This window comes from Diabrotica virgifera, chromosome 9, assembly GCF_917563875.1.
Source record: "Diabrotica virgifera virgifera chromosome 9, PGI_DIABVI_V3a".
Taxonomy (NCBI): domain Eukaryota; kingdom Metazoa; phylum Arthropoda; class Insecta; order Coleoptera; family Chrysomelidae; genus Diabrotica; species Diabrotica virgifera.
The window spans coordinates 103,064,782-103,075,248 of record NC_065451.1 but is presented as its reverse complement, the minus strand read 5'-3'; positions in this window follow the sequence as shown (position 1 = coordinate 103,075,248).

The window sequence follows — 10,467 nt, the reverse complement described above, 5'->3', positions numbered from 1 at the left end:
ATGTAGTAATGGTAACATTTCAGAACCAACAAAGAAACGGTTGGCTAGCTATAGTGGAGTCCCTGGTAAATTTTACGCTCTACCTAAGATCCACAAGAACCCCTTGGCTGTGAGACCAATTTTAGCTTCATTAGGTACTCCTACAGATAACCTAGCAAAATTTTTGGCTGAAATTCTCACTAAATCGTACGATTTTGACAACGAATTTTACATAAAGGACTCTTTCAATGTCAGTTCACTGTTTAATAACTTAAAAATACCTGATGATCACGTGATTGCCAGCCTTGACGTAGTTTCACTGTTTAGTAATGTATATCTTAAAATCTGTATTACTGCCGTTGACTATAATTGGCCCAATATTTCGAAGCATTGTGAGTTGTCTGAGTCAACATTTTTGGAACTTTTAACCTTTCTTTTTGAAAGCAATTATTTTGTGTTTAACGGTGGTTTCTACAAGCAGACTTTCGGTACACCTATGGGTAGTACAATTTCCTCTATCTTAGCTGATTATGTTATGAATTACATTTTGCAATTCGTGTTGAGGGTGTTACCCTTTAAATTATTCTTCATCAAAAGATATGTAGATGATATTCTGCTATGCTTGCCCGCTAATGAACTGGATAATTTGTTATTATATTTCAACAGCTTTAACCAGCATATACAATTTACCCTTGAAAAAGAGGACACGCTGTGTTCTGTACCTTTTTTGGACACCAGAGTCATACGTAAAAATAACATCTTACTGGTGGATTGGTATCGTAAACCACTTAGCTCGGGCAGATATCTGAACTATAGTTCGTACCATAAACATGCTATGAAAATCAATTTAATAAAAGCAATGAAAAACCGCGTTTTAAAAATCAGCGACGTTTCTTTCCACTCAAAAAATTTAAAAATATTGCTTCACCTTTTTTTGGAAAACGGTTATCCTGAGACTTTGTTAAGGAAATTACTATTTAATACAAGTAACATTCAACCAACAATTATCAATAACAATGTTGATGCAGACAACTCACAAACCATCGACATTCCCAATACTAACGTGGCTTACATGACGCTGCCATATACCAGTGAGATTGCACCGAAGTTGACTCGACTGTTTAAGCCGTTTGAAAACATCAAACTTGCGTTTAGGACTGCCCTCACAGTCAATAGGGTTTTCTCGAACGTCAAGGAAAAGACACCAGTGCTTTCTAAAACTGATACGGTCTACAGCCTTCCTTGTTTAAATTGCAATAAAATATACATCGGACAAACATCAAGAAGACTAAAAGACAGAATAACGTCACATAGGTCAGACTGTAGATTGTACCCGGATAGAAGTGCACTGGGCGAACATTCTTTCAATAATGACCACCGAATTGATTATAACAACGTGAGGGTATTGGACCGTGAGTCACATGCGGCTAAGAGGCTATTTTTGGAAATGGTCCACATAAACAAAAATCCAAATTCGATGAACCATCGTACTGATATAGGCCACCTCAATGAAATGTTTTCCTACTTACTCTATTTAGATAATCGTGAGTCATCTCCTAACTCCCATTCTAGAGACTCTGAACTGTCATCAACATTATAATTTGTACTAATAATTTTAAATTCAATTTTAATCAATATTGTTGTTACTCAATTTAACCGCAATTTTAACAAATTTTAATTCTATATGTTGTGTATGTCAATTTTTTAAAATTCTTAGCCTAATTTAATTTTATAATCGTTTTATGATAGTGTCTTACTATTATTTATAAATTTTAATATTATTTTATATTTACCATTGACCCTTAATGTTCTTTTACTCTTCTTTTTTAAAAAGTCTTGTTGATATTTCAAATGTCATGCCAAACCCGTCACCGGGTGATACTTCATAACAACTTAACCTTTGCTCATTGGTCGTTCCTGCAATGGTGATATAATACAAACCGCTTATTAAATTAAATTTTGTTGGATTCGAGGCATCGGCATGACCATTGATCAAGTTGCATCTCATTTCTTCTCAATGACATCACATTTGAAATATCCTCAATAAGTTTGTAAGTACTATTTATTTATACATGTTTTCATATTCTTTTACATAGAAAAAATATCATTGTAGCACCCTGATGATGGTTATAATCATAACCGAAAGCTTGGATTAAAGAAACTTGAAAGAGTACACTTTTCATTTGCTGCATAACCCAATATCCTAAATTTCTTTCTTTATATATATATATATATATATATTAAATAACAAATAGAATTTTATTTCACATGACCGACTTGCTGAAACTTCAAACCACTATAACACAGTACGGTCGAAAATATTTGTACAAATATATATATATATATATATATATATATATATATATATATATATATATATATATTTATTTTTAGCATCTTATGACGTCCCCCCATGTTAAACCGTAGTCTCTCGTGGCTTCCAGGTCTTCGTGAACTCCGATATACGGTTGCCACGAGGACTTTCCCTAAAATGTATCGCAAATGGGTACCACTTCCTACAATGCTTACACAAAATATTGGCCGGACGTCCTCAGTCACGTTATCTGTATAATAATATACACATTACTTGGAGCAATTGCCGTCAGGCGCGCCATGTTCGCTTGCTGTATATCTAAAATCACTTTAACGGTTTTGATGGCATCCAAATATATATTTATTCAGTTTGCGGTTGTAGTGGTCTCCGTATATTTGAGTTTATGTCCTCATGGCTTCCACTGCGCTGTTGTCACCTCAAATGTTGGAATTTAGACTTCGGATATTTTTATAATTGATTATTGTAGTATGTTGAAAAAAATATTGTTGTGATATATTAATGATATTTTTTTGTATAATTAACAATGTATTTTTTTCACTGCAAAAATAAAAAATTATGTTCATTAAAATTGATGAATTTATCATAACCAGTTGCCGAATCTGCTGGTCTAATTGCTCAATTGTAACATATTATAGAAGTGTTAAAATTGAATTCTTAATTTTTTATTACAAAACTTTTACCTCGACAGCGTAGGGTACAAGAGGACGGCTTAAGTAAAGTAAGTACAAAATTTTTAATAATATAATTTGTTCAACTAATAGGTGCAAAGGTGTCTGGAAAATAATAAAAATGTTTAAAACATTGCTTACTTATTTCATACACTCAATGTATTTTTTTATGTAAGGATATAGAAAATAATATTTTGAAAAATATTTAAAATATAGTAGTAAGTCTTAAATTTCACATTACATAAAGTAGTTAAGTCTGCTAGTCTACAAAATTAAAAACAAATAGAATAAATACTTAAAAAAATTAAAGCACTCATGCCATACCAAACGAACTACATTCTTACATATTTTAAAAAGAAAAATCTTTAATTTTGCCCAACCCGACTAAACTATCGGCAGGTAAAAAGTCTGCAGTATGCGGGGGCCCTACTGTTGAAATAGATTAGAAAATTAAAATAAACTCATCTACCATTATGAAATTCTAATTTGACACAAAAAACTGTATCCTGGATTAATAACAAGTGTGTAGAATACTCTCGTGAATTAAGAAGCGTTTCTACTGTAGGGTGACCATATCATAAATTTGAAAAAAACGGGACACATCCAAGCAGCAGTAGCGCACCTATAATTTTTCTCTGGGGGGAAGGGGGTTGGCTTGGGCGTCGAAATTTTTTTCTATATTTTGTGAAAGACAAGTTACATTTTCCTGCTATTATTTATATATTTTTCATATGCCCTGGGGGAAAGGGGGTTTAACTCCCAAACCCCCCCCCTGGGTGCGCTACTGCCAAGAAGGGTTTGGAGCGATAATACACAAACAGGGATTGAAACACCGTCTTTTAGCTAATTTGGAACCTATAAATCCTTTTCAATTTTAAATGTGTAATTTACGTACGATCAAGACTGCGAAACGCAGAAAACTAAAAAACTACGCTAGAATGACGTGGATAAACAACCAATCCGTCAAAACAAAACAGGGAAGAATAAAAAATAGCGAGAAACACAGCAAACTCAACAAATAAAAGAAGAAAAATGACGGGTTTCGCTGGAGGACATTAAAAAAGACAGAAAACCATCAAATATAACAATTTTACAAAAAAGTCAGATAAAAAAATACGTCCAGCATTAAAACAGAGTACTAAAAAACAAAAAAAAAGAGAAACCCTGTTTGAAGACAAACAGATCAGCAGAATATGAGAAGAATATTACGAAAAAATGCTATTCGGTATGAAGGAAACAGATGAAGAAGAACAAGATAACAACGAAGTAGAAATTTTCACAGAAGAAAACGTACAAAAACAAATATTAAAAACATAGAAAATGGAAAAGCAGCAGAAGAAAATGAAATAACAGTGGAAAAAAATACAGAGGAAGAGAATTACATAAGGAAATAAACCAGCTAATACAACAAAAAATATGAACAAAATAGACTACCAGCCGATTGGAACGCAGATATTATAGTAGGTACCTATATACAGTAAAACCCCGCAAATCCTAACTAATTGGGGGGACAGCCTGTTCGGATTCCGAAAAGGTCGGATTATCCGAAAGTTAGCCTAACTAATAATTGAAAGTTTACTTTGTCGTTGATTTTGAGTCGCTGTGCCTGTCTCTCTCCCTCTTCCACCCATCTCAGATTGATCTCACTGATGCAGAGCCAGTGTCATCATTTGTGCTTAGTCGTTAACTCCATGGCTTGATTTCTAATTTGAATAAGCTCCATTTTTCCCCGTTCCCCTATACAAGATGGATCAGAAAACTAAGAAGAAAGTGTAATTACAGAATGGATTGAAGCTGACGACAAAGGGAGCGAAGAATTTACGGATGAATACATTGTAGACTTGGTTCAACCTCAAGGCAACCCTAATGACTAATGAAGATGAAGAAAGCGAGGAAGAAGTTTCCCTGTCATATTGAGTGTCACACGCAGATGCCACTAAAGCTCTGGGTGTGGCTCTACGTTACGTGGAGCATAACTCTGCTGCATTACCAGTAGATGTAATGTTTATGTGTAAATAGAATTAGAATTAAACAATGGTTTCGAATTCACCTGTATAAGTTGCAAGTTGGGAGGGTCAGGTAGTAAAAAAGTTACGAATTGGCCAGTGTACATTTTGATTTGAAAAAGTTTGTCATTAAGAGTTACGAATTGGCGCGTGTCCATTAGAAGAAGGAGAATATCACGGTTAAAAAATTTAAGGGACTGGTTTAGATGCAGTTCTATAGAACTCTTTAGAGCAGAGGTGGATAGATTAAAGTTAGTGATGATGATATCCAACCTCCGATTAGGAGACGGCACTTGAAGAAGAAGAAGATATTAGATTTTACTGATTATGCCGCCCCCTTGTGATGCCGCCTGATGCGGCTGCCTCACCGCATCATAGAACGGCACGGCCCTGAAAATTACAGTCTTTTCGTTTAAGTCGCTACAGGTAAAAATAAGTAATTAAATATCTTATATCAGATAGAGTATTCATTTTTAGTAGATGAACAAAGGTTTAAAATGGCAGTTTTTGAATTTTGGTACGATTATTTGTTGCTTCGGAAGTTGCAAAAATAAACTTTTGCAAAAATAAACTTAAGACTGATATTACATGAAAAATTGGGTCAAACAGTCCATGTTCGGTCCAGATATAACAAAAAATTTCAAGGTGATTCGTCAATTAGTTTACATTTTATTCAATTTGTTTAATAAAAAATCCTTTTCTTTGCAATGATAAAGCATGCTTTTCTTCATAAAATAATAATGATACAGCAATTTTGTGGAAGAGAAAAAGATACGCCACTGTCCAGACAACAACACAAAAATAGGTGTTCCGATATTTAATTCGTTATCGGGTAATATCGAACTAAATTGGTGAAAAATTGTAGTGAAAGTGGTATTTAACGGGTAAGGTAGACTCAGAATTATTATTGGTTGTAAAAGAAACTGTTCTACGACGAATAACGTGATTTTTTAACAGTGGGACCAGTGGGTAGAGGTTAGTTATCCGCAAGGTTGAATTGTAACTAACTTCTGGCGCTAGCTGTGCGAAGCTGTGTAGGCAACCAGTAATTCACACCGAACCCAGTGACGTGGGAACTAGTAAGTACAAATTGTGAGAGTACTTTCTAAAGATTAGGCATCCAGTATTACAGTAGCATACGTTTTAAATTGAATTTAGCTTTATATTTTGATAAACTCCATTAATGTTGAAACTAATTATCAATAATTAAAAGAACGAAAGTTAACAAAAACTGTTAAAATTTGTAAATATTGGTAGACCTGTAGAGGTGGGAACGAATAATTTTAAAAGTTACAAAATAACTACAATAAGAATTGATATAATTAATTATTAAAAATAGAATAATAATTTTTTTTAATTACTAAAAATACACAGAAATTGCTACACTGTAAGAAACGGCAATTTTTTAAAGGGTCGACCTGGATACCAGTTTCTATCGCGGTATACCTAATCAAAATGTATGATTCCGACGACTCAACTACAGCAGATGAATCAGGAAAAAGAAAAGCTACAGATGTCTTGGATGCTTTTCAACAATCTAAAAAAACCACCAGATCTCCAAAGAAAGATGACGGTTCCAACAAAGAAATGCTAACGCAAATTATGTCTATGTTAAAAAATCTTAAAGAGGACACAGAAGAAATAAGAAAACAACAAAAAGAACAAGATAATAAAATGAAGGAGATTTCCGAGGAACTAAAAGAACTCAAAAAAGAACAGATTGAAAATAAAAACGAAATATCAGCAATGAACAATAATAATGAAAAAATGTTAAAAGAAATTAATAATTTGCAGAAAGAAATAATGAGTTGCAACGACAGAATTCAATACCTTGAAAGCGACAAAAGAAGGAAAAATATAGTTATACAAGGCATCCCGATAACTACAAATAATCCAAAGGTATTAAGAGATTCAGTAAAAAATTTTATCGACAAGGAAATGGGTATAGAAGTAAAAATAAATGAAGCAAGGAAATTGGGAGATAAAATATACTTAGTCGAACTGGATAGCAAATACGAAAAGATGAAAATAATGAAAAACATACATAAACTCAAAGAACTGCCGAACCGCATATACATAAATGATGATCTAACAAAACGTGAAAGAGAAATACAATCCAAAATTAGAGCAACTGCTAAAGAAGAGAAGACCAAAGGGAAAATTGCTAAGGTGGGATATCAAAAGTTAATTTTGGATAATGAAGTATGGAAATGGAACAGAGAAAGAGAAAAGTTGGAAAGAGTAAATTATAACCGCTCAAAAAACTAATAAGCAATAACGGACAGAACAATACTATAAAGACGACACGGCAAAGAAAAAGGAGACAAGAGGGAAACGACGAAACAAAAAAGAAAACAATAAAATCAAACGAAGTAATACGTATGGCGACATGGAATATAAGAGGAAGTCACAAAGAAGGAAAATTAAAACAAATGGTACTTGAACTTAAAAGATACAGTTTTCAGATTGTCGCATTACAAGAAACAAAGCAATTAGGGCAATACAGTCAGGAAATAGAAGATTACTTATTCTTTAATAGTGGAGGGCAAAATAGAATGCTGGGTAGAGGCTTTTTAATACATAAAAACTTTAGAGCATCAATTGTCGAATTCAGAGCAATATCCGATAGACTGAGTGTTCTTAGAGTAAAGGGAAAATTCCAAAAAATTTCATTTGTAAATATTCATGCACCTTCGGAAGAAAAAGAAATAGAGGTAAAGGAAGAGTTTTATAACCTACTGGACCAAGTATATGAAACCATCCCCAAATATGATCTCAAAATAGTCCTTGGAGATACCAATGCCAAAATAGGTAGACAGACATATTTAAGCCTACTATAGGAAAATACAGCTTGCATCCAACAACGAATCACAATGGACACATGCTCATCGACTTTGCAAGAGAAAAAAACCTTTTAATAAAAAGTACCTACTTCCAGAGAAAGGAAATACACAAGGGCACTTGGAGATCGCCGGACGGTCAAACGGTAAACCAAATAGACCATGTTTTAATAGAGAAGGATGTAGAAAAAAGCATAATGCATATACGTACATATAGAGGGCCAGATATAGATTCAGACCACTTTTTAGTGGGAATAAAAATGAAACAAATAATACCTATAAATAGAAACAGAAACAGAGAAAAACGCATGATGAACAAGCTAGTCAGGTTACAAACAGAAGAAGAAAAAAAGGTATACCAGTTGACACTTAACAAGAAACTGGAACTTATTACAGAAAATGACAATGTAGAACAAACATGGGACTTAATTAAAAATACTTTAAAAGCCGTAGCAGATGATACTGACAAGCCAATCAAGAAACAACAAAAGGCATGGTTCGACGATGAATGCAAACTAGAAATAGAGAAACGGAACAAGCTACGATTAGAAAGTCTAAGACTGAAATCAAAAACAGCGGAAACACTTTACATAGAGCAAAGAAGAAAAACCAGCACAATTTTACGAAATAAAAAGAGAAAATTTTACGAAGATAAGTTGAAAGACATTGAAGAGAATTACAAAAATAATCTTATTAAAAATTTATATCAAGGCATTAAAAATCAAAAAAGAGAATATAAACCACAGCCCATTTATTACAAAGATAAAGAAGGAAAAATGATATTTGATGACCAAGAAATATTAAAACGATGGAAACAATATTTTGATGAATTGTTAAACGGGGAGTACACAAATAATCACAATGAAGAAGACACAGATCATGGAAATGAAGAACACATAAATCACGATAATGAAGGATACACAGACGCCATAATGAGTATGCAAAGAGACAGTACGGAAGATATAGCACCATCCCTAAATGAAGTTGAAATTATTATTAAGAATCTAAAAAACTATAAATGTCCTGGAAGTGATTCTATAACAGCGGAAATGTTAAAATATGGAGGAGCGCAGCTGACAGACAAAATACACAAATTACTAAAAAACATATGGGAAAAGGAAGAACTACAATGGAGTGGAAGCAAGCAGTGATATGTCCTCTTTATAAAAAGGGGGACAAAGCAGAATGTCAAAATTATAGGGGCGTGGCACTATTAAATGTAATATATAAGATATTAGCAGTCCACATCAAAAACAAGCTAGCAAGAAGTCTTAACAATAGCATAGGTGAATACCAGTGTGGCTTTAGAAAAGGAAGAAGTACTATAGACAACATCTTTACTTTAAGAGAAATACAAGCTGAGAGCTATGAATATAATAAACCAACAATGGCACTCTTCTTAGATTTTAAGCAAGCTTTTGATAGAATAAAAAGAAAAGAAATATATAAAGCGTTAAAAAATCTAGAAGTTTCACCAAAAATAATAAGAATGATAAAGCTTACACTTACGAAAACAGAAAATACAGTAAAAGTTAATAACAAACTAACAGAAAATTTCGAAGTGAAAGAAGGAGTACGACAAGGGGATCCGTTGTCATCACTGCTATTTAATGTAGTATTGGAAATGATAATAAAAGAGGCTAATATTAACAGATCAGGACATATATATCACAAAAAACATCAATGTTTGGCATTCGCGGATGACGTAGTAATTCTATCCAGAAGCAAGGAACAACTAAAAGAGGTAGTAGAACGACTAGAAAAGGCAGCTCGAGAAAAAGGACTTTATATAAATGAAACAAAAACTAAGTATATGAAATGGACCGACAAAAAATTTGAACAAGGGCAATATTTAATGATAACAACGAATGAAGGAACAATGTATAAATTTGAAAAGGTAGACAGATTTGAATATTTAGGGACCTTATTTTCTAGTAAACCAAATATCCGGGATGAAATACACAAAAGACTAATGTCAGGGAATCGTTGCATATATGCACTCAATAAAATACTCAGAAGCAAAAATATATCCAAAGCAGCTAAATTAAGAACGTATAAAACTGTGATACGACCAATAGTTACGTATGCCTCAGAAACTTGGACTATGACAAAAACCGAGCAATCAATGTTACAAGTATGGGAAAGAAAAATACTTAGAAGGATATTTGGGGGAAAAATAATCAACAATCAGTGGACACGAAGAACAAACAAGGAGTTAGAAGAATTGTATAAGGAGCCTAATATAATTGCAGTTGTAAGATCACAAAGACTTAGATGGTTAGGACATGTCCAAAGAATGGCCCAAGTTAGAATGCCTAAAATCATGTTAAGCGCTACAATAGGTGGTAAAAAGAGAAAAGGAAGACCTAGGACCAGATGGAGCCATGAAGTTAATGATGACCTGAAGTATCTCAATGCAACCAATTGGAAAAAAAAAGCGAAGAACAAGCAAGAATGGAGGAAGATTGTAAACCAAGCCATGAGCCTGCTTGGCTCGAAGTGCTAATGTATATATATAATTTTGTGGAAACTACATGAAAGAAGAATACTTATGTTTTCAAAGTTTTTAAAAAAATAATAAAAACTCATTTTTATCATTCCGAAAATATTTTAGTAAAGTAGAGTCATTTTTGGCTTAT